The sequence below is a fragment of the Lactuca serriola genome, chromosome 8 (genome assembly GCF_051521515.1).
Source record: "Lactuca serriola cultivar US96UC23 chromosome 8, Lser_US96UC23_V15, whole genome shotgun sequence".
Classification (NCBI taxonomy): Eukaryota; Viridiplantae; Streptophyta; class Magnoliopsida; order Asterales; family Asteraceae; genus Lactuca; species Lactuca serriola.
The window spans coordinates 306463183-306488273 of record NC_136415.1 but is presented as its reverse complement, the minus strand read 5'-3'; positions in this window follow the sequence as shown (position 1 = coordinate 306488273).

The following is a 25091-nucleotide window of genomic DNA, read 5'->3' as shown; positions in this document are numbered from 1 at the left end:
CCGCATGCTCAGTAGTTATGTCATTATACGTTGATATGTTATGTGGGATGGGTTGAGGTGAGACTGCTTCGTGGGGTAATCCAACAAACCCGGGAGCATTCTAGTTACAGACTAAGGGAGACTCGTATTGTGGGCTCGATGGCAAGCTAGATGTTAGCTGTGACAACCCAAAATTTCCATTATGTACAACATACCAAGTTAATAGAAATTCAAACTCATTCCTGCTATCATTCAGCACAATTTAGAGTCCGTTTGAGAGTTCTGAGCCTTGTACACTTAAGGAAGAAGTGTCGGGGTTTATCTGCTGAATTTATAGCACAAAGACCAAGCGTTAAGCACATTAACCATGAGTTCACGGCCACCACATAGGAGTTTATGGCCGTAAACTCCATGTGGGCCGTAAACTCACCTTATATGGTGAAGATGAAGGTCATTTGTTCATTTCTTTCATTTCCTTGGCCCAAATCCTCTCAAGTACCATCCCGATCTTTGTCCCCAATCTTCAAAACTCATAAGTTTCTTGCCCTAACTAGTTGATATCTTAGATGATCTAGTAATCTTACATGATTTCATCCGTGAAATCATTCCATTTTGTAGATTTTCAAGATCCACCAAGAACACACACTAGTGTTCTTGGCCAGAAATGACCATTCAAGCTCTTAGATTGTAAGTACCCTTGATCCAACTCATTGTACACTAGGTGTATCATGTTTAGAGCTTAGATAACATAAGAAATCATGGGATTCAAGGAGTTTACGACCAAGACATGTTCTTGGGCCGTAAACCCCTTTTAAGGGTGCAAATGGCACCCTAACACCTTAGTAAGCTTTGGTTAGTGATATAGAACCTTACCCCATCAACCTAAGGACCAAGATTCACAAAATGGTACTCGTTACCATGAGTTTACAGCTGTAAACTCATGGGGGAGTGGTCCCAGGGCCGTGAAAATCAAACAAGGTCATTTTAGGACCTTAAACCCACCCAAACACTTGTTTAAAGCATTAGAGCACTTAACCAATTAAGCCCTTAGAGTTTTAAGCCCCTTTTGGTGACCAATGGAGAGTTTACAGCCAGGAGTAAACTCCCCTGGGCCGTAAACTCCAATAAAGATGGTCATTGGACCATAAACTCTCGTATGAGGCTTTGTACTCCTTAGTTGCAACTCGATAGCCTCCTAGCACTTGACCAAAGTGTTTTCCTTGCAATAGGATGTTTATACATGTTCAATTAGTGGTAAAATCACTAATTATTTATATACATATGTCTTCATATGTAATTTGGATCATTGTGTGTGTCTAAGTCTTCACTTGACACCATGCACTTGTTCGACACTTCCTTCCGATCCGCTCACTGCAGGTGAGTTCATACCCCTTGAATTAACCTTTTAAATGTTTCTAAATGTTTTAAATGCTTTATGGGGGGGAATAAAAGTTGAATCATGCTAGTTATAATATCAATCACATGTGATTAATAACTAACATGCAAATGGATTTACTATATGTTAGCTGTTTTACCAAACAGATTTCTTCAAAGGACTTTCTTAAACGTTTTTATATGTTTAAAACTCTTTATCAAACTGCTTTATACACTATATGTTTCTTTTCAAACTCTGTTACAAATATGTTTCAAACAAAGGTTTTCTTTATACTTCAACTGGTTATTCAAACAAAATATTTTCAAACCGTTTTATAAACTGACATCAGGTCGATCTTTTCTTAAATATAAATCTTTTCCAAAGGTTTTACAAAACTCCTTTTATGCTTTTATATTATCAAATGCATGCCTGTATATGTATAGTTATATAATAAATGTTTAAAGGACTTAGGAAGGCTAAACCGCTTTATTTCCTTTTCCTCGTTGGGATGTGGTCTGGTAGGGTATCGGTTATCCGTCCGAATGTCATCTAAATATTAGTTATATATCATGTATACATATGTAGACATAAAAGTGCCCTCAGTCAGTTCAGTACCTTTGGCTAGCAAAGGTATACCTTCGTTGATACTTGTACATTTCTAGCAACTATTATAGGTATAGTTAGGAGATACTACTTGTTATTCCTATTACAAGGAATTACACTAGAGTCAGTTCATTCATGAGTCCATACGAATATATGTTGTTTGTAGAGATACACTTACTTGGATACACTTACTTGGATACACTAGACAGGATACTTTTACATAGATACCTCGTTAAAATCATGCATGTATATTTATAGTTATATAAATAATGTTTAAAGGACTTAGGAAGGCTAACCCGCTTTATTTCCTTTTCCCCGTTGGGATGTGACCTGGTAGGGTATCGGGTATCCGTCCGAAGGTTGTTTAAATATCAGTTATATATCATGTGTACATATATAGACATAATAGTTCTAATCAGTCAGTTCAGTACCTTTAGGTAGCAAAGGTATACGTTCATATACTCTTACATGCATACTTTTACATAGATAATATATGATGAGTTACTATTACATTTTATATGTATAGATTCTGTTATATAATCCTCATTCTTATCTTTATTTTGTGATACAATCACATAATCGACGAGATAGATTGGACTTAATATCCTAGTACCAAAGGATACTTTGCGGGACTAACCATTCTTAGATCCTTGTTAGCTACATAGGTAAATGCACATCTACGGATGTCTACGGTTGATACCATTACAGGTATACTTTAAGGGACTAACTATTCCTACACCCATTTGTTAGCAATAGAGGTAAATGTACATCTAAGGATGTCTTAAGTTAACACTGTTAGTTATCCTAGTACAAAAGGATAATACTTGAGTTATTTATATTATTATTACCTTTATCTTGTGAGTCATTCACATAACCTATGAGGTGAATTATATTTGAGTATCCTAGTACCATAGGATATAATGTCTTATATTAATAATAATAGTAGTACAGTCGGGTCTTGGTAGAAGACTACTTTCAAAACAGTAGGGTCTTAGTAGAAGACTACTTTCAAAATAGTAGGGTCTTGGTAGAAGGCTACTTTCAAAACAGTACGGTCTTGGTAGAAGACTGCTTTCAAAACAGTAGGGTCTTGGTAGAAGACTACTTTCAAAACAATTGGGTCTTGGTAGAAGACTTCTTTTATAGGGATCACAGGGGTTTCTAGGGTTATTCATACGCTTTCCATTACTTACAAATATTTCCATACTTATACAACTTTCTTTCAAAACAATGTCAAGACTTTCATTATAAGTTTTACAAATCAAAGACACATTAATACTTATGAATTCACTAGCTTTTTGGCTGATATGCGCTTTTAAAATAACTTGTATTCTCAGGTCACAAATAGACAGGTACGACGACCAGCTTTGTGAAGACAGAACAGTCCAGACTCGTCTTATTTTGATTATTCATGTTATTGTTGTATATTATGAAAGCACACACTTGTAACTAAAATTTATACTATTAATGCAATGGATGATGTTGTTGCTTGTTTACTACTTTGCATTGTTGTGATACATTACATGACGTCCTCCGCCCCAGAACGTTTCCGTCGTTCTCGTTTTTGGGGTGTGACACACACTGTGGGCCAGGGTTATTCCAGTTTGTTAAACTGTGGACCCATTACATGTTGTTCAGTTTGTTATGTTATGATGTGGCTGATATGGTTATGTGGATTGTATGGGTATCGGTATTTTAGGGGAACTCACTAAGCCTTCGGGCTTACAGTTTCAATTTATTGTTTCAGGTACATCAGGTGATCGTGGCAAGACAAAGGCGTGATCGTACTGCTCCTCGTTTTGATGATTTTGTTTCTGGGATACTCTGATATAAATATTTTGGAAACATGTTTTGTAATAACTATTGAATTTGGAAAGCATTTCTAAGTTTAAAATTGGTTTGATTTTTATGGGTGTTACAAGTTGGTATCAGAGCCTTGGTTTGAGAGAATTGGAGGAACATTCGTGTGAATCCGGTTTCAAATCAAGGAAAGGTTTTCAAAATGATTTCTAAAACAGTTTTCAAAATAAGTAAAGGAGGATGCAAGGTGTGCGATCAGTCGGAGCCAGTAAGTAGATCCTAAAATACCATACAGCTATTTGATTATGTGATATGTTAGAATAGCATGCTAGTACTAGGCTAAGGATCTCCGGGAGTTGCATGATAGAATTGCATGCTTACATGATGCCTGCTAGCCTAGGGTTTTCCTTATATGAGATTGACATCATTACTTTAGTTACTTGTGTATACATCACGACTATATATAATCAAGATCTTATAGCTTGAGAATGCTTAATTCGACCTTAGGGTAGGATCGGATATTTGAAGGTCTATAGGGTCCAGCGTTATGTATGGCTAGCATACACTAGCGTTGCAGGGTTGATGGAAGTTTCATAGATGGATGGGTAGTGAGAGGTTGTGAGTCCAGTCATGCGATAGTTTGGCATTCCTTTAGGAATGAGGGTTGGGCGCTAGCTATGATATGTATGTTGTTAGGGTGTTGTGGTGATACTTGAGACAAATATGGATAGGTGTGGAAGGTAGTATGGGCCCATACTACTAAAAGCACAAGACCCATACGCGTAATTTAGGGCTTAGATTTTGATGCAAACTTATTAGGTACATTCTTTCCTAGCTGTAACCTCTTGTTTTTTTACGTTCTATTGAGCTGTTTATTCCTCTCTGAGCATTGAGGACAACCCGTCGTTTTAAGCTTCCGGGGGGAGTTAGTTTCAAAAATTTCATTTTTTACTTTTTGTTGTTAAAAATTTTAAAATTTTCAGTTTTTTCAGTTAAAATTTTCAATTTTCATTTTTTTCATTTTATTTTCTGCATTGCATTTGCATTAAAAGGATCTGAAAGAAAAAAAAAAGTCTAAAAATATTTTATGTTAATGTTCTTATTTTTTCTGTTTTTCTTCATTTAAAAAAAACAAAATCATTTTTATTTTATATTCTGTATATAAAAAATAAAAATTGGAAAAAGTTACATGATATAATGACATTCTTACATACGATAGCTCTGTATAAATGAAAAATGAAAGTCTAAAGTGATCAGATCGATATTTGTAAGTTCAATAATAGTTCTCATAACTAGAGGTGGCAAAATACTGTGATCTAGAGACGCCGGTTGTAAAAAATAAAAAGGAGTACCGAAACATTGCATGGGCGGTAATAACTGTTTCAGAATTATTTGCTTTGGAATGTTTAAAAAGAACCTTGATCGACAAGTCTAGACTCACAGAACATGACCCTATTTGATTGACACGCATTACCCTTGCAGTAACAGAGAACCTTATATCAGATTCACACATCAAAAACAAAAGAAGGGTAAAATTTTCGTATTCGGTACCCAAGTGAAAGTTCAAGCATCGAAGAAATCTCAAGAACTTCAAAAAGTTGATTGAAGAACTCAAGCTGAAGATAAAGATACAAAAACTCAAGTTTAATCAAATCAGAAGCCATTTCAAAGACAAATACGACACATGAAGGCATGTGTGATATGATATGTTTCATTCTTAGGAAAAGTAGAAGCATAGAGCTCTGATCCTACAAGAGGGTTGGCTGCTTCGACGGAAGCTGATTTGGCCATGTCGGGTTCTTAAGGATACATCAATCCTGGTTCTTAATTATTTAGTCTTGAGGACATGAAATTCTAAAATATGTTGTTTTCACTTGCAAGGCTAATTAAGGTAAAAAAATTTAAATAAAATTTACAATTGGTTTATTGGTTCACACTGCCAAGCTTCCTCCTGACTTGGGAATCTATGAAATATGGAAGGTATTGTGATGATCGTCTAGGTAGTGATTCCATTGGAGCTTTCCTTGGTGTTCAGTCTGATCATATGAAAAATAAAGAGTGATTTGTTTTAGTTCAAGTTATTTAGCTTTTATTCTAATTTCATTTTATGTCATCTACATATTTCCATTTTAGTTATAATGTTTAATCTTTTTATTACTTGGGGGCAAGTAAGGCTCAAGCTCGGGGAGATTTGATAGATACCATTTTATGCATCTTTGTGGGTAATTTTTATTAACATTTAGCGTCATATTTTACACATTTTTATGTCTTTAGTTTAAATAATGTTCAGCTCATGTCTTTCGTCAGAATTCCCGTACTGCTAGTGTTTTTATGTCAATTTCAGATAATTCGAGTAGAGCGGGGATTTTGGAAGCAACTTTGGATGCGTTTAATGGAGAATTGGAGCCTAACTAGAGTTGGAACTAAAGAAGGATGCTGAGGAATGACTGAAAGCTAGTCAAATGGAAAATTTACTATTGAAACCGCAAATATAAAAGAGAAAAATGTGATTGCATTTTCCCATATATACGATCGCATAAATGCATCGAAGTTTTTTTGGGTCAAAAAAATAATATGATGAAGAAAAGAAAAAAAAATTAATAGCATTTTTGTTGGATTATGTGTCTAATCCCATAACTATAATTGGTTTGTACTTGACCCGATCCAGCATGGTCCATTTGGGTTGTAACACTCTGGAACAATTTGATAGGATGGATATTTGAGATAGAGGTTATTTGTGATTTATTAATATATTATAAGTATAATATATTGATTGAGAAATCATATTATTTAATTAGTATTGATCAAGAATTAATTTGGAATTAATTTAGTGATCAAAAGAGACTAATTAAATTTGCAGGGAGTGATTAGGTAAATCAGTAATATTTATAGTTTGGGCTAATGATCCATGTTGATTAGAAATGGACTAAATTTTTATGAGGATACATGAAGAGTTAGTCCATAAGGCTAATATGTTGTTGGATTAAAAGCCCAACTAAATTAAGGTTTACTATTTTAAACCTTAAGGATTCCAAACTATAAACAGAATCCCTAGCTTGCTAAAATCGGTACCCCATGAGTCTAAGAGAACTATAACTGATTTTATGTCTCCTTAATTTTCTCTCAAATTCCTCCTCTTGTTCTTGGTTTTTTATATGACATTTAAGGCATCACACTTGAGGTGCTAGACTCTTGAAAGACCAATTCCTACAAGCTACAACAAAGATGTAATCTTCTAACTTACTTTTATGATTCATATGTCAAATTGTATGCTAATTGTAGATTTCATGCTTTGGAAATTTTTGTTGCATGTATAACTAGAGAAAAAAATAGATCCAAATCTATTAGGGTTGTATGTGCACCATAGGAGTGCTATAGTAAACAAAACCCAACAATGGTATCAGAGTCATGGGTAGTTTTCTGTTATATAGATGTGTAGCTAATTGCTCAAAGATGGTAAAGTCAAAAAACTGCACTCTGACAGGAGGACTCGACGAGTCCATACATGAACTCGTCGAGTCCATTCTCGTAAGTGATGAACTCGTTGACTCCATTATCCGACTCGACAAGTTGGATCATCTATTGGCAGTTTTTCGGGTTTTTTTTGCCTCAATTGGATTAGAATCATTACCACAAACTGTTTTGTATCATAAAATCTACTTTTTCTGATATAGTAGTGATTATTCTAATCTAATTAAAAGATAAATTGTCAAATTTTATGATAATTGCTAGTTTATATGATAAAGCTAATTGTTTGTAATTTTTTATTTGAAATTATCTTACTACAAGAATTGTATTATGATCAAATTGGTAAAAGATAAAAATGGTTATTTTATAAGTTAATATTAGGGATAATGTCATAAAAAGCCTTAAGTTTGGAAGAAAATGTCGGTTTTACCCTTCGACAAATTTTTGGTTTGTTTATGCCGCAAACTTGTCATTTTTTTTGTCGGTTTTGCCCTTTTTACCTGTAATATTAGGTTTCCAGGTTACTATAAATTATTTTATGCAAAAAAACCGTTAAATTTACAAATATTTTGAAAAAAAAAACCGTTAATATTATAAAAAAATAAAATATAATTATATATTCAAAATTTGATAAAACGTTTTTTAAAAATTTAATTGTCAAAAGTTTATATCAAATTAATATAAGTTTTATTGTACTTATATTATGAAATCAAAACTGAAAATATTTTTAGCTTTAGGTACATTAAATTTTATATTGGTTAGATATAAACATTTTATATTTAGATTTTAAAAAACTTACCTAGTTTTATATGAATAATCTGACATTAAATAAATCAAATTAATTTTTTTAAAAGAAAAATAAAAATATTTTATATGTTTAAAAGGTTTGTATTTCAGAAATAATAATGTATCGTATTTTTCATAAAATATATTTATATAATAAATTAGATAGATATATTTATATTTTATATGTTTAAAATGTTTATGTTTGTGTTTTAGAAATAATAACTTATACAACTATACTTATTTTTATAAAAGATAATATGTTAATATTTTTATTTATCAAATACAAAACTTTTAAATGTATAACATATTTTCATTATCCTTTAAAAAAAATTGTATGAAAATAATGTCACCATATAGTGACTATGATCACCTCCAAAATTGCTTTACGAGTCATGGATAATCCAAAAAATATGATACATTATTATTTCTGCAATACAAACCTTTTAAACATAGAAATATTTTTATTTTCCTTTAAAAAAACTTAACTGAATTTAATTATTGTATTATTCATATGTTTAACTATTTTTTCATAGTTAATTATTAGTTAAGAGATATTTTTTAATTTTACTTTGAAAAGTTTAAGTTTTGAATTAAGGAATATATTCAAATTTTGATAAAACTAGGTTACTTTTTTAAAATTTAAATATAAAATGTTTATATCGAAGCAATATAAAATTTAATGTAAGTAAAGCTAATAATAAAAATATTTTCAGTTTTGTTTTCATAATATAAATACAAAAAACTTATATTAGTTTGATATAAATTTTTGACAATTAAATTTTTCAAAACCATTTAGTTTAATCAAATTTTGAATATATATTTATATTTTATACTTTTATAATCTTAAGGGTTTTTTTGCAAAATATTAGTAAACTTAAGGGTTTTTTCGCAAAAAATAATTTATGGTAACCTGGAAACCTGCTATTACCGGAAAAAAGGGCAAAACCAACAAAAAATGACAAATTTGTGGCATAAACGAACCAAAAATCTTTCAAAGGGTAAAACCGACATTTTCTGCCAAACTTAAGGCTTTTATGACATTATCCCTTTATAATTTGATCTAAATGTTTTTAAGGAGTTACAAATTTTATCATCAAATTCGGAACTCAAATTTTTTTTAAGGAGTTACAAATAAATATTAGTTAAATTGATCTTAATGTTTTTGAAGAGTTCCATAACTTATGGAACTTGAAATGTTTAATTTTCATAAAACAAATTAACTCCTTAGGTTATGGAGTTCAAAAGTTTTCAAGAATTACAAAACTTGCATTCAAGTTTTAAAAGTTGAAAAGTCTCAATTAAGAAACCTTGAATTCATATAAACCCTAGTAATTTGAAAAGTTTTCAAAAATGTAACTCATGGGTTCATAACTTAAAATTGATTAAATAGTTTTAATTTGATTTAGAATCTTGATGTTTTTTTAATAAGTTCAGTTAACTTTGATGGACTTTATTAATAGTTAATTAAATGTTTAATTAAAAGAGTATTATTAAATCCATAATCATATGGTTTAAGTTTAAATAAATTAAGAGTATCATTTATTAATAGATTAAACTGTCAAGTATTTTAAAAGTTTAAAATACACCCTTACACTATATAAAAATTAAAAGTCTAATGTGTATATATCCATATATATATATATATATATATATATATATATATATATATATATATATATATATATATATATATAATTAAGTTAAAAGTCAGTGTTACCATTAGTAGTCCTCGTTCACGAAGCTGGTCTATAAGGGGTGTTTAAGGAAGCGGCCTATAAAATGACCGCCAATGGGTATACACTCTTACCCACCACACTTGACCAATGGAAGGTCGTTAGCAGAACAAGTTTGATAGGACATTTAAATCCTCATTAAAAGTATAATTAAATAGAAAGTAACTAAACATCTATAAATTCCCAATCTTAGTTACTTTAGGAAAAATGTGAAAATGGTGCTATTCCATGAAATTGCACTTTGCACCTTGCTAAGTCGTTAGTGTAGCGTGTGTGGTTAACCGGCACACTAATTTGGGACTAACAAGGGTAGCTTGATGTTAATCATGGATCAATAGAGCGTGTGTGGTTAACCGACATATTGATTAGGTGATATGTAACATCGAGAGTACCAAGCTAATTTGCATGGGTATTCACACCTTGTTTGTGATCCTTGGCATCCCAGTCACAAACTTGAAGGGCATAAGCGAGATTAAACATGCCATTGAAAAGTTCAATGAATCTCAAAAGATCTAGGAATTTCAATACATTTAAAACCTAAATTCGTTTTCATTTTTTATGGTGGAACTTGGTAAATCGTCATTTACCTACCTTCAAATATTTTGCAATTGGATTACGTCATCCATCTTCTGAATTGTAAATTATTGTGTTGGGTCCTAGCCTTAATATTTCATTTTGGGTGTTATATTAAGGACTTAAATCAACTAACTTGAACTTCTCCCTATATATGTCTATTTCTGACAACTATGGTCTTCCCGAATCTTTTGGAAAAAAGTTTTCCTCATGAAGATGATGTCCCACGATTGGATTATGGAAATCATAATTCTCTTCCTCCACCTCTTCCAATAGTTCTCCCTAACCTACATGTTCAAAGACTTGAAAAGTTCAAGGTCACTCAAACCCTATTGTCTAGGAAACACCAAAATGGAAGGTCTGTGTGTGCTCATGTCTTGGACATGAAGTTGCATATTGACAGGCTGGGAATGTTGGGTGTCGTGTTCCTAAGGAAGTTGGTTGTTGACTAGGTTGTTCATTACTTCATAAGTCATATATTCAGTTTGTTAAAGACTACTATATGACAGATCACGATGTGACCTTTATTGATCTTACCTATTTGCTAATTGTTGCTGAATCAGCAATGATTTGGCGCACTGGTAAGCAAACCTCATTGGAAGATCTACTTCCCAAACTACCATGGACATAGGCAATGACATAGATATCCCATAAATGATTCGTTCTCCTAAAGGAAAGGAATTGGCCATGGTCAAAAGTTTTGATCATAAGAGAAAAGCCAGTTTTGAGATAGTTCCATGTGCAAATGCTAAAGAGACCACTTGTTTCTACTGCCATTTGAAGGGACATTGGAAACGAAGCTGCCCTGATTACCTGAGAAATCTAAGAGTGGGTAAAATTGAATTGTATGGTTCTACTTCAGGCTGAGTCTAATCGCCAAGAAATGGATTTTGATCGCATGATTTAATGATCAGAATTTTGAGCTGCGGCTTAGGAGTTATGATAGATTGCTTCGAAATGTGTGGTAACATAGTTTCATTTGTAATTGCATTGTAAGTAAAAGTTTTTCCGCAAATTTTATAAATAAAGAAATTTTTTTTATCTTATTTATATTTCCTTGCAATGGCATTTGTGAAAACTGATGTTTGTATGTTTCTATTTTTAAGCAATATGAACTTGATTCTTTCGTTTGTGGTAGTGTCTAAATTTACCAAATAAGGAAAGATTCTCATCACCTAAGTTTCAATTTGATAGAAACTTGGAATCATGCGACTTGTATTGTGTGATGAATGAGAACCTAAATCTTTGGGAAATTAAGACTAATTCCTTGTTCACATGTAGATCTGAGTCAAGTGAAGGAATAAGGGATCTAGTACACACCATTGTGCAATGGTCAGGTCCACCACAAAGAACAATAAGACTATTCCTCATGATTTACTAAAATTTTAGTAAATATGGTTATTCTTACAAGATTAAGTGTAATTCTGAATCATTGAAAAAGTTTCAATGTATGGTAGAACGAATAAGAAGAATCAAATTAGGTAAAAAGATAAAAGTTTCTCCAATCTGAAAGGAAAAGAGGGTACTTTAGTATCGTGTTTTAATATCATCTTAATGATTATGAAAACCTTATCACAATCGATCCTCTAAGGACACCTTAGTGCACTTGTATGGCTAAGAAGAGGAATCGGGAATTATTGAAATGGTTAAATCAATTAAGGTGAGTGATACTTCGTTCCAATATCAAGTCTTAGAGTCATACTCCAAGATTGTACATTGAGTTACATGATCTTAAGAAGGCTTGTAACACATTCATCAAATGTGGAATAGAAAGGATATTTTCTTACTCCTGCACATTTGAAATTGGTAGTTTGTGATATCTTGGATAAGACAGAGACCAACTAAGACCAATTGGGTGGAGTGTTATTCTTGCTAAGAACTGACACTAACTCTTGAATATTGGTTTGTCAAGTAATGTTTCTTGAAAAAGAGAATCTTATATGTCAAGAGGTCAGTGGGATTCTTAAAGATCTTGAAAAGTTTCAAGAACTAATCAAGACTAAACCTGTTATTAATCACCAGCACACGACTTAAGGTTTATAACCTATCGTGTTGACATATTCTTGTTTATGTGCCCATTCCAGTTAAGTGGACTACACATGTAAGTTCTATGAGTTCTTAATTGTTTGCATAACAACCTGGAGGCAATGGTAGGACCTTGTGCTACCAGGTGACAAGAAATTAACATTGAACAAGTTCGTTCCATATGAGTTAGGACTTATCACTAACATTTTCTTGTGATTATGGTTATAACAAATTCATATGGATAGGAACACATACATCATTAATCTAAGTGACAAAGTTTTCTATCCAATTCATGAAAATGATTGAGGAAACGCTTTAACTAAGTAGATTTTAAGGAGATAGCAGTTGTGGTAATTGTGGTCTCAAATTCGATGATGATTACAACATCCCTCTTCATAGTTCGAATTGTGAGAAATGGCAAATAGTTTGAACATTCGGGACCTTTTGCTCTAAGTTCTGAAATAGTTTAGACACACATATAAGTTTTCTTATAAAAAGTGTATGAACTTAGATAAAGACTTATCAAAGCATCTCGTACCAGAAATCTGAACTTTGGTAAGAAAGTCAATAATCATTGTTTTCTAGTAGTCCAACTTATTTTTGGGTACATGTCAAGTTAGTGGGAGCATAAGTGTTATACTATTAAAGAAATGATTGTTATGCTACTGGGACCATAATCATTATCGTAAGTGTTGCAAGTTAGCAATGTTAATTATAGAAAACAAAATTTTCAATTCGCAAAGTTGCAAAATTTAAAAAGTTGTTTCGCTATAGTAAGGGACAGGATACTTATACTTTATTTTGAATCTGAAAGCTTAGATTGAAATATTAATTAGACTTAGTCATGGATATATATATATATATATATATATATATGATTACCATATTGGAATCTTTCAACATGGGAATTCTATGTATTGAAATGTTATAGCAAAAGACTGGTCGAGAATCATGTCTTTATGTGAGACATTATGATTTGTATCCTATATTATTCGTGTATAGGATCGATTGCATGTGCTATAATATTCATGTGTTCTAATTTTCCAAATGCCTAGGGCATTAACAGGAAAAAGGATTAAAATTGGATATCACTAAAGTAGTTAAACGACTGTCAAGGACAATCTAAGGTTCGCCAAGGATTGGTCGCTTATGGGGAGTTGGAAGTATAGTAATGAATGGACCATATTGACATTATTATGAATATACAGGATTCTATTAATAATGAGTTGTCATATGGAAAATATGGAAATGTTTCAATAATGGGAGTTGGATATTAAGAATCTATGAGAAAGTTAGAAACTTTTATGCAAGAAGGATGTTCAAAGGAATGTCCTTTGAATATGAGACTTCATTTCCGGGGAATTGTCTTGTAACAATCTCCAATGGAATACTTTGTAATATCATTGGCAAAGTCTCTGTGACTTTGGTACCTCGACATTACAAAAGGTACAGTGCATGATAGTTAAGAATCTAACATATTCTACTAGTCACAAGAATTCGTATTCTTACACTAGTAATAAGAATTTTGGAATTGTGAAATGAGTTTCATTGGAAATGTTTTCTATTGATCTATTTCACAAAGTAAGTACCATAGATAAACATAGTGTGCATGCTTGGAGCATGGGATAGCTATTGTTTTAATTCAAGTATTAAGTTGATAAATCGAAACATTATACAATGAATAATGTGTAATCAATATGGTGATTAAATAAAAGGTGTTTTATTTATATTCAAATGTTTTGAGACCATATTGGATTCGATTATTCTTGTGTTTCACTTTGCATGTTTTGACTTCCCGAATATTAAATTATTCAAACTATCCACGATCGATCATACTTTGGAAATAGGTATTGAAGCTAGACTATCATGAATGGGTCTATAGATTGTCTAAAAGTGTTTAGACATAGCACAAGTTTGTTGCAGTATTCATGAGTACTCCTGTAATAAGATTTGAGTATTGCACTAAACCCACACTCATTTGAATCACTTCATGGATTTTATCATGAGTGATCATGAGACGATAATATCTTATATTCTTGAAACGGAGATATATGAGTTACATTCTACAAGTCGGTTGCACATTGATGATATTTAAACGCACCAGTAACTCGGTGTTATCAAATTTATCATTGTGTGTGATTTGATGAGTATATAGAGCAAGCACATGAGTCGAAGTTTATCCATTCCTTTTACCCAATATGGGATAAAAGTGATATTTGTTGGCCTCTCAATGATTTAGTGATGAAAACCCTAAGCGCTTGGCCAAGCTTGGACTAATTTGATTTGTTTAATTAGTCGGTCGTTATAAATCGGAAATCGGGAAACAACACATGGACAGATAGAATGATTATAATCCATGTCTCATGTCCATACAATATCTAGAATGGAGGAGTATATGATCCCTTGTCTAATGGACGCGTTACTAATAAGATCAGAGTTCGACAACGGTCTTTTTTAAAGCTACGACTTCTAATCGAGTTTTGGAGTCGTACTTGCAATTGTAGTTATTAGAATTATTCAAGTGGGAGACTGTTCGATTATGTGTCTAAGCCCATTACTATAATTGGTATGTACTTGACCCGATACAGCATGGTCCATTTGTGCTATAACACTCTGGAACAATTTGATAGGATGGATATTTGAGAAAGATGTTATTTGTGATTAAATAATATATTATAAGTATAATATATGACAAATCATATTATTTAATTAGTACTGATCAAGAATTAATTTGGCATTAATTTAATGATCCAAAAGAGACTAATTAAATTTGCAGGGGCTGATTAGGTAAATCAGTAATATTTATAGTTTAGGCTAATGATCCATGTTGATTATAAATGGACTAAATCTTTATGAGGATCCATGAAGAGTTAGTCCATAAGGCTAATATGTTATTGGATTAAAAGCCCAAGTGAATTAAGGTTTACTAGTTTAAACCTTAAGGATTCCAAACTATAAACATAATCCCTAGCTTGCCAAAATCGACACCCTATGAGTCTAAGAGAACTATAACCGATTTTTATGTCTCCTTGCTTCTCTCTCAAATTCCTCCGCTTGTTCTTGGTTTGTTATAAGACATTTGAGGCATCACACTTGAAGTGTTAGGCTCTTGAAAGACCAATTCCTACAAGCAATAGCAAAGAGGTAATCTTCTAACTTACCTTTATGATTCATATGTCAAATTGTATGCTAGTTGTAGGTTTCACGCTTTGGAAATTTTCGTTGCATGTATAACTAGAGAAAACTTACATCCAAAGATATTAGGGTTGTATGTGCACCATAGGAGTGCTATAGTACACAAAACCCAACAATTTTCCCATATATGCAATCGCATTTTACCATCCAAATTCAAAAAAGGCCAGAAATAACGGCGTACTTCATTAAACGGGGTTTCAGAAGAATTGGACCAAAAATGCGATCAAATTTCTCTCAAAATGCGATCGTTTTGTTATCTTTCTTGCTCTTGAAGTAACTAGATTGCATATAAATTCGACCTCCCTTATCAATTTATTCCCTAGCCGATTGTTGAAGCTCCAAACGATGAAAAAGACAATTTCTAAGGTGATTTCTCTCTGATTTCAGCGATTTCTAAAGATCTAAAGACTAAGGATCGTGTCTCTCACTTAGTTTAGTAGGACTCAGTAGATTAATCTTTGAATTAACTAGTTTTTATCAAATCTTAGCCATGTATGGCTAAACCCTAGTTTTCAATTCTACACAGATTATTACTTTTCATGTAATCAACGATTAGACCTGATTTTTGATTTGTGATTCTATCTAGATTTTTCAGTTTTACACTTAATGAATGTTTGATTTTGATTCTTCTTAGCTTGATGACCTAATTACGGTTTAATCATTCTATTTAATTAGTTGATTGAATCCGTAATTGTTCTAGTAAACTTCTAATAAGTAACAAGTATAAGATTGGTTCTGTGTTGGGATTTAATTCTGATATAAATTGAAAAATCATATCTTTATGCTTCCGAGCTTGTGAGAAATATTGGATATTCTGGGAATTTTACACAGATCGGAATGCAACTTTTCTAATTTTAATTAAGAGCTTGTTTAATTGGACAATAATGTTGATTGCATGATTAGTAAAGTCACAGCAAAACTGAATTCGTTTTTATTTATTGATTTTATTTATTTTATTTAACTAAAATTTTAGTCTTAGTTAATAATCAAAACTACTTTTTATATTTTTCTGTTTTAATGACTATTATGTGCCTTATGCAAATAGGCATTAACCATTAGGCAGTGTCCTTAAGGATTCGACCCTGCTTCCCTATGCTACCCATTAGTGCAACCAGCAGTGATATTTTATTTACTTAAATCATGCGCGACAACGGTTTAACAATATACCTCCCTTTGAGTTTCTTTATGGGAGAAAGTGTATGACCCCCGATCTATTTGGGTGAGGGTGGTCGCGAGTGATGGGGAGCACTGAGGTAGTGCTTAAGGCTACTGAGTTAATATAGTAGGTGTATGGTAGACTTTAGACCGTGTAGAGCAGACAAAAGAGTTATGCTGACTGACGTCATTCCGACCTCAAGTTTCAGGCTGAGGATTTCATGCTTCTGAAGGTATCACCATGGAAGGGTGTCATCCGGTTCTAGAACCAGGGCAAGTTGGTCCCTATATACATCCGATCCTTTCAGGGTTATTTCAGTGGTGGGCAAGGTTGCTTATCAATTAGATCTACTTGTTGAGCTTAGTTAGATCTACGGTACCTTTCATGCCTCTTAGTTGCAGAAGTGTTTGGCCAATTATTCTGCAATGGTTCCTATGGATGACATTCATGTTGATGAATGTCTAAATTATGTGGAGAGACAGGATGCTAATTTAGACATGAAGACAAAGGCCTTTCTCAACAAGGTGGTGGGTTTGATTAAGGTGTAATGTGAGCACCAGAAGGGTTCCAAATGGACATGGAAACCTGAGGATGATATGAGAGAGCATTACCCTAAGTTTTTTGCAGTAGCGAATTTCGAGGACGAAATCTGATTCAAGTGGCAGAGAGTTATAACATCTATTTTCAAGTATAAATCTTTATGCTTAAATTTTGTGAAAGTTGGCGGCCACGACGTGGTTGGAAGATCATCACAACATGGAAACCACATTTGGGGTTGCGATCAATTTTATTAGAAGCCACAGCATGGTCATGTATTAGCTACAACGTGGCAATGTCCCAAGATCAAACCCAAATTTTTTGAGATCCTAATCCACCCTTCTCCATATTTGAGATCCATTTGGTGTTTTTCCCCTTTAAAGGAAGAAATAAGGAGTCGTGGAGATAGATAGCAGCAAGAAAGATTCATCACAACCATTTGTGCATCTCCTGACTCTTGTAAGTGTCCATGTTTCTATCTTTATGGTTCTAGTTTCTTATATCTTGCCTTTTATGTCATTTTGAGTCCTTTTTATGATCTTGGTTGGAGTTTAAGGATGAACTCCAAATATAGTTTGCAACCTTATCAACCTTGGGTGTACCTTGTGTGTTCTGCCTTTCAGATCTAGAATTTGACAGTGTTTTGAAGCCATGCACGCTTACTAAGTAACTTTTCTTACCCTTATAACCTAGTTTTGAGGGAGACATGCATTAGACATACATGTCCATAAAGTAATGATTTTTATGATCCTTTGAGAAGAAAATATGCCTTAAGGAAAGTTTGAGCAAAGAACTTTATGTATTTAGAGCTTAATCAATTAAGTTGTCTTCAGGCAGAAACCACGATGTGGCATGATGCTTTCCATGACATGGTAAAGGAAGCTATCGCAACTGTTTTATTGATTTGTTGCCAAGGCGTGGTGACATATTTTCCATGTGATGAGATTAAAACTAACTTTAATCTATGAAGATCGATTAGATCTTGAACAAGTATATGAATATAAAACAGTAAGAACACAATAAAAAGAACAAGACAAGATTGAATCAAACGAGTCGAATGATTAAAACAAAATCCTCAGAAGAGCTCGATTAAGAACATCAACTGTAGAGGATTGGTAGGTTACAAGAACGATTAAAGAAACCTGAAATTACTATCGTTAAGCTCTCTGTGTTATTCTCTAAAATCGTTAACCTCTATCTCGTTAACCTAATATGCATGCAAGCATTAACTTATATACAATACATAAAAGGCTCTCGGTTGGACAGGCCCAAACCGGAGTGTAAATGGCTAAACTAACGAGCCCAAAAGACGCAACATCAAAACAATCTTTAGCCCAACAATCTCCCCCTTTGCGTCAATTTGGAGCGAGACCTTCACTTGTTACTTGGGCCGGCAGCTGAAGCTGGTACCTTCTTCTTCACGGTGCTAAACAGACACTTGGTTATGGAGAGGATGGTCTGTCTAAACCGAATGTACCAATTGATCATGTCGCTGAAGTACTTGACATCATCAGCCGAATTCTCTTTACACCGCTTGATAATTGATAAAACGTGTTCCAAGCAAGCTGTGGTGTAAAGGTGTTTGTCAGCTAAAGCGAAGAGACATTTCTGTCCTTCGGCTCTAGTGAACATCACCGAGTTTCGCCTCGGATCAATCTTGCCCATTTGCATTTTGTTAAGATCACTGGCCGATCCCACAGGAGCTATCTTTGGTTTCTTCTTGAAGACTGTGGCGACCTCCTGATCCATCAGGGCAACCTCCATGATGTAGCATGCTAACATCCTCTTGACATGGTCTATGATGGGACCATATTCGGCTTCATTGGTCAAAAGGATATTGTACAAGACAATCCAATCATGAGGATTTAGATTCGGCATATCCGCCAGGGAGATAATGTGAGCAGTTCTTGTAGATCCTCGAATGAGCTTGAACCTAACGTTTGTGAATCTCCCCACGGCATAACGCTTCAGTACCCGAACGTTCACAATCTTCTGGGTGCTCCAGGTAAGATATTGAGGGCGAGCGGCCTCCAGATAGAAGTCAATAAGCTCCCTGTCAAGCTCATCGTTTGGATGCGGGACTTCAAAAATGTTAGAGAAGGCGTGGAAGATGAACGCCTTTCGAGTCAGCGGCATATCAAATTGCGAATCGACAGTGTTGTTGCAGTCAAATGATATAACCGGCTCGAGCCATAATATGCTTGGAGTTTCTATGGCCTCTTTTATCATACGATCCCTGGTCCAGGCAGGGAAGAGCAGCTTTCGGCTCTCAAGGAGATCGTGGGCTTCTTTTTGCTTGCGTTCGGCTTCTTCAGCCTCTCACGCCACACGACTGGCATCATCATCAGCATTGCGACTGTTCTTTCGTTTCAACATGTCGGCAATGGTCTCCCTGTCTTCATCTTCATCTTCATCTTCCTCAGCTATGTTTTTACCCTTGTTCTTCACACCCGAACCCGAGACATGACCAGTCTGAGGTGGTTCGGTTGTGTCAGTAGCTTTTGAGGAAGGAGGTGGTTTCGATCCCTTCTTCTCATCTCCCCCTTGTTACGGAATGGACACGAAAGTCGGTAGGCCTTCAATCTTGCTTAAAAGGTCCATGGCCGGAGAGAGTTTTTCAGCGAGGGTACGCCTCACCGAATAGTTTAGGATGGGGTCATGTGCTTCCAGGATGTTGGATAGTGTTGCGTGGACATCCGAAACACAAGATCTGATCACCTCCCTTTCGGATCAAAGAGCGTCCAATTGTTGTTGCGACTTGGAAAGCTCCGTGCTCTTGACCTTGAGGGCAGTTGTTTTGCTCGCCAAAACAAAGTGCCGAGTTGTCGTCGCTTATATTCTGGCGTAGGGTGGTGAACGAAGTCAACTCCGTTGAGACAAACTTGGCAAATTGTTGAATGATTGGTTCCAAAGTCGTCTTCATGGCGTCGGCGCTTTCCTGCAAAGACTTCAGCAGGACAGAAGCGTCGGAGAATAGTTTATCGACTTTTTCGGTCGCAGCCTCACAGGCTCGGGTGGAGGAATCGATAGCAGCAGTTGCTGAGGCCACCGAATCATGTTGAGCCCTTGAGACGGCATCAACAATCTTCTGAAGGGCAGCTTCAGAAAGGGATGACTGCTGGTTGGAAAAGGAGGCGAGAAGTAGATCAACCTTCTCGTTAAGCTCTCGGAGATGCTTCTTTGTCACTGGAGCATCATCCTCCTCGTCACTCTGAACATGAAACGGACTATAGTAGACCGAATCAAAGTTCATATGTTCCCCGCCAAGATAAGTATCGTCTCCATCAGAGGCATTTGCTGGAGATGGAGGGGGTGGTGAAGTTGGGGGTGTTGTGGTTGGTGTATGTTGAGTTTGAGTGTGGGGTGGGGTAGTTTCGGGTGGTGGTTGAGTTTGGGTTTCGGTTTGTGGTGGTTCGGTTACAGGAGGGGTTTCGGTAACTGGTGGTGTTTCGGTTGATCTGGTGAAAATGGGTGGTGGTATAGGGAAAGAGGTTGGGGGAATGGTGGGGTTTATGGTGGGAATGGAAATAGGAATAGTTGGTGGAGGTGAAGGAGCTGGGGATTGATGTAGTTCCATCTCTGGGGTTGGAGACCGAGGTGGTGTGTTGCCTCGTTGAGGAGATTCGTCTCCTTGAGATCCTTCAAAGTCCGAACTTCCACCCTCAGATTCGCTTGGAGAGGAGGGAATAACTAGCTTTCGCTTCGGTTGGGTCTTCCTCCTCTTTGGCTGTGGGGACTGTGCAGCCTTCGGTTGTTTCCTCTTTTTGGGAGAAGGTCCCTTTGGAGCTTTGGACACTTACTTCCCTTTCTCCGCCTTTTTGCCCCTGCCCACCGGTTTTTCGGCATCATGAATCGATCTTAGCATGTCCGGTGTTAGTTCCCTTGGACCAGTTGGCCTAAACTCCTTGATCGTTCTGATCAGTCTGCTGTCGGAGGGCACATCTGCATACATTGTCTCCGGGATGGATCCAATGAAGGAAAATTTTGATGCATTGGATACGATGATCTTCTTGGTATGGAACGTACCAATAGAAGACATCGATGCACCATCAGCAGTTGGAATGCTGAACTTGTCCATAGCCCATCTTGTTATCAAGATCCAGAACCGGGCCAACGACACCTCCGAGTGTCGGGATGAGGAAGAGAGGCTCTGAATGAGTTGTTGCCATAGGAAAAACCCATAGTCCAGGTTTATCCCGTTGTATACCCCATACATTATCGATAGGAAGAGACGACTTGCACCGTCAGATCCTGAGCTCCTCTCTGACAGACCCTTGAAAAGGACTGTAAATAAGCCATTCCACTGTGGCGGCAGGCAAGACTTTTTAAACTTGGGGACGGAGGTGAGAACTTCTGTATATCCCATGTTGTAAAACATGCTAAACAGCATCCCAACCGGAATAGTCTCCGGATGAACTCGTGAAGGGTCAACGGCAAACCCTAGCATAGTGCAGAACCTTTGTCGTGAAACGGAGGTCTTGTGTTCTGCAAGCTCGAAAAATATCTGGTCGACAGCCTTGTCGTAGTAAGCAGTCGCGTAGACCTGCGATAGAGCCACCATTGGCACAGTTTCAATTCTGGAAAGTGCAGGTGCAAGCTGGGAGTATTTCAGGCATTCAATGACCGGCGACATGTAGGAATCGTACGCCAGTGGGTTGAGATCAATGACCAGACATTGTTGAGGACGGATGGGGAGGATCTGAGAAGTAGCATGGACGGAAGAAGATTCAGCCATTGTTGCAGGTTTGGAGAAGAAGATGAACAGTGAAGCGCTTTGGAGGGTTTTGCTCTTTAAAAAATCTGGAAGCAGTAAAACGGTAAATGGTGTTGTAGACTGCCTTTTATAGTGAGGAATTGGAGAGAGTAAAATCGTTTCATATCTTTTATGCGAAGATCACGTAGGAGAGAGAGTGTCAGATTCCTAGGATCACGCTACCCAACAAGCGCCGTTTCAGAGAGAGAAACCGTTTCCATTTCCACACGCGCCTTTAATGCCAGAGTGATGACGCTTGGTAATCGCACACGCGTCCATAAGTGTCAGTAAAAGCGCGGCCGTTTCACATTCACACGCGCCCACTTTTTACTGTCGTTTGAAATTCAATCCTTTTGATCTCCCGCCGAGTCAGCAACCTGTCGTCTTATCCCTTTTAAACGCCATTTTTGAATTAAATTGCCACGTGGATTGTTTTTGACCACAGCTCCATAATTAACCACGAAAGTAAAATCCAGCCTGTAAATAATTATCAACGGAATTTGGGAAAATCAAAGATTTTCGTGCAAATAGTGTAAAAGAAAAAGAAATAAAGCAACTCTTTTAAGGATATTTTGTGATGCCAATAATGACACAAAACTGATGATCCCGGGCACGAATCTCTTCCTTCAAGGTCAAGAGAGACCTCAAAGTGTTAGTGTGGAATCCCGTTGAATTACGATCAGACACTTATTAATAAATGTTGAAAGGCTTCTTTTAATTAGGCTAAATAAGGGTGGTTTCGCTTTGATTCATCAATTCTATTCTTGATATAAGAAAGAAAGTGAACAAAGTACTTGTGAGACCGGTGTAGCCTGTTGAACAAGTAGGTAGGAATTTATTTTGTATTGGCTTGGATTAGTATAAAATCTCAGAAAAATAATTAAAAACTGGATCCCAAGGGAAGAAATGTTATGGTATTTAACGATTTCATAGGAATCACACAAAAGAAAACTTGAGATTTTAGTAGGGTACATTCGTCAATCCTTTAGTGAATGCTTGAGCAATTTGATTGTTCACCGTTAATTCATTGGGTGTTGAATTTTGGGTTTCACTCAGTTCGTAGTGACACGAAACTAAGATCATAAACGCAGATGGTGTGTAACCATAAACCTCAGTGGTAATTTCTGAGAGTCTCAAGGGTTACGTTGATGAAATGAATGTAGTGGAGAAGAGTTATGGAGATGGTTTAAGAAGTTATAGTACCTCTACTGCGAAAATAAGGACCAAGCAGAAAACGCTTAACTCATGTGAGAAAAGAGTGAGGTAGCTCACGATTAGAATAAATGGGTTAGCCTTATTGGGAAGACAAGGTTTGTGTATACCAGGTCATGAAGGCTATTATTCAAAATCTTATGAGGCTTGGGACACATACAGCAGCATGCTTCTAGGGACACTAAAGTAGTTTAGCAAATATATTCCCACAAACGAACGAACACAGAAAAAAATATAAGAATAAATTAAAAAAATATTTTGGAGTTTTGAGATTAAAAAAAATACAAAATAAGTAAGAAGGGAAAAAAATAAGACGTAAAAAAAAATTTTGGAAAAACTTTGGAAAGAATATGAAAAACCGAACCCGAACGTTCAGTTGGTTTCGGTTGGAAAAGGTTGAAAAACCGAACCCGAGCGTTCGGTTGGTTTCGGTTCTAGAAAATTTTGGAAAACCGAACCCGAACCTTCGGTTGGTTTCGGTTCCACACAATTTTGAAAAACCGAACCCGAACCTTCGGTTGGTTTCGGTTCCACGGAATTTTGAAAAACCGAACCCGAACCTTCGGTTGAAGTTGTAGAGCCTGGCTCCCCCTGGGCTTGTGAGCTTGGCTCCCCCTCGACATGAGAACTTGGCTCCCCCTTGACTGAAGCATTGTTGGATGGAGATTCATCAGTGGGCGATTCTCCTTCATGCATTCTTCTTGCAGCATCTTCGACAATTTGCTTCATATGATCAACTTTGTTGTCTGCTGCACCTGCTTCTGAGAGAGAAGCTTTTTCTGGTTTGTCAAAGAGTTCCAGAAATTTCTCGTATAAATTGGCGATCGAGATTGTGACTTGGCCAGATTGAGGAAAGATTTCCCCGGCAGTGTCTTCGTTGGCCTGTAGCTTCTTGACATAGCTATCATCAAAGGTCACGTAGTATGTCTCTTCAATCCTTCTCGAACGCTTGTTTAGGACTCTGTACGCATTGGATGTGAGCGAATAACCCAGAAAGATTCCCTCGTCGGCTTTGACGTCAAACTTGTTGCGGTGTTCTTTAGAGTTAAGGATGAAACACCTGGAGCCGAACACGTGGAAAAATTTCACATTGGGCTTTCTGTTGTTTATTATCTCATATGGTGTGAGCGTGAATCGCTTATTGAGATAAGACCTGTTCTGTGTAAAACAAGCAGCAGAAATAGCGTCAGCCCAAAAATAAAGAGGTAAGGAAGCGAAACTTAGCATAGTTCGGGCAGCTTCACACAAAGATCGGTTTCGTCTTTCGACTATTCCGTTCTGTTGTGGTGTGTAGGGAGCTGAGAAATTGTGACTAATTCCCTTTTCTGCAAGAAACTCTTCAAACTCCCTGTTCTTGAATTCAAGACCATTGTCACTCCTGATGTTGCAAACGACCTTCTTGAGCTGGACTTCAATTTGCTTGATAAACACTTTCAGCTTTTGAGTCGCTTCAGATTTGAGCTTTAGAAAGAACACCCATGTAAATCGTGAAAAGTCATCAACGATAACAAGAACATACTTGCTACCACCGATGCTTTCGATAGATGAAGGACCACACAAATCGATATGAAGTAATTCGAGTGGTTCAACAACTTTTGTGTTGATTACAGATGGGTGACTTTGACGACTCTGCTTCCCCATTTCGCATGCAGCACACAAATGCTCTCTGTCGAACTTGAGCAATGGAAGACCCCTAACATGACCTCCAGTGACAAGTCGGTTGATATCTTTGTAATTGAGATGAGAGAGTCTTCGGTGCCACAACCAGCTTTCGTCGGATTGAGCTTTTGATAACAGGCATATAGCTGGGTTTCCTTTGATGGGTTTCATGTTTAGAGGAAACATTTCACCCTTTCGCTCTGACTTGAGAATCACTTTCTTTGTCGTTTTCTCTAT